This window comes from Mandrillus leucophaeus, unplaced genomic scaffold, assembly GCF_000951045.1.
Source record: "Mandrillus leucophaeus isolate KB7577 unplaced genomic scaffold, Mleu.le_1.0 Scaffold467, whole genome shotgun sequence".
Taxonomy (NCBI): domain Eukaryota; kingdom Metazoa; phylum Chordata; class Mammalia; order Primates; family Cercopithecidae; genus Mandrillus; species Mandrillus leucophaeus.
The window spans coordinates 995,190-996,397 of record NW_012104998.1 but is presented as its reverse complement, the minus strand read 5'-3'; the positions used below and the strand labels follow the sequence as shown (position 1 = coordinate 996,397).

General features: G+C 39.5%; 1 protein-coding gene across 1 annotated transcript in view; it reads right to left on the bottom strand.

The window, feature by feature from the left end:
- Positions 1–1,208, bottom strand: part of BAZ1A (bromodomain adjacent to zinc finger domain, 1A) — a 144,291-nt gene that overhangs the window by 7,680 nt on the left and 135,403 nt on the right. The gene's annotated exons all lie outside the window — the stretch shown is intronic.

Below are 1,208 nucleotides of genomic sequence, written 5' to 3'. Positions count from 1 at the left end.
GGGGTTTCACCATGTTGGCCAGGCTGGTCTTGAACTCTTGACCTCAAGTTATCCGCCCACCTCAGCCTCCCAAAGTGCTGGGATTATAGGTATGAGCCACTGTGCTCAGTCACAGATCTTAATTTTAATGTCTAGATAATGTTCTAAAAGCAAAATGCTTTCTCACAGACCTAAGACAGGTATAGTATAATGAAATCTAAAGTATATGCATTGGTAGAAAGGGTAGTATAGTCCATATATATATTCAGATGTATAAATTCTCTCCTTGCGGTGTAGATCCACACATTTCCCCTTTTATTTCTCTTTAGTACTAGGCTTAGCCATTTCACAAATCAATGAAAACAAAAAAATTTTCTTCCTAGTTTTTTCAGTAAAAATGTTTCAAGTATATTATTTCTCCAAATAGCTTGGAGAATTGGGGAAAAGCAAAAGAGATAAGGGGATAGGAAAAGCTAAATTAGATCCTGACTGGTGCAAAATTATGACACTTCCCCTAAAAAACTTGACAATCTGGTGACTGCATTAACAGATTACGTGCCATTCTTTCACCAATGAATTCCTTAATCCTGCCGCATATCTGAATAATGCAATATAACGTTATCTAAAATTCTTTGAAGAACAGTGGCTTTTTTTTTTTTTTTTTTTGAGAAACAGTGGCATTTTTTGTGTTTAACTTCATTTAAAAAACAACAACAAAAAAAATAGGGCCGGGCTGGGTGCGGTGGCACACACCTATAATCCCAACATTTGGGAGGCCAAGGCAGGCAGATAACTTTGAGCTCAGGAGTGCAAGACCAGCCTGGGCAACTTGGCGAGACCCCGTCTCTACAAAGAATACAAAAGCCAGGCTTGGTGGTGCATTCTTGTAGTCCCAGCTACTTGGGAGGCTGGGGCTGGAGGATTGCTTGAGCTGGGGAAGCAGAGGTTGCAGTGAGCTCAGATTGCGCCATTGTACAGCAGCCTGAGTGACTGGTATAATTAACAATAAAATTAAAAAATCAAAATTTTTTTACCACTTACGTTAAAAACAAGGGAAAGGAAGAGATTATGAATCTCTTTATGAATAAAGAGATTAGTCTATGAATAATGATTACTATAAACAAAAATGAGAATTAAAAAGACAGCTGAGGCCGGATGCAGTGGCTCACACCTATAATCCCAGCACTTTAGGATGCCGAGGCGGGTGGATCACCTGAGGTCAGGAGTTC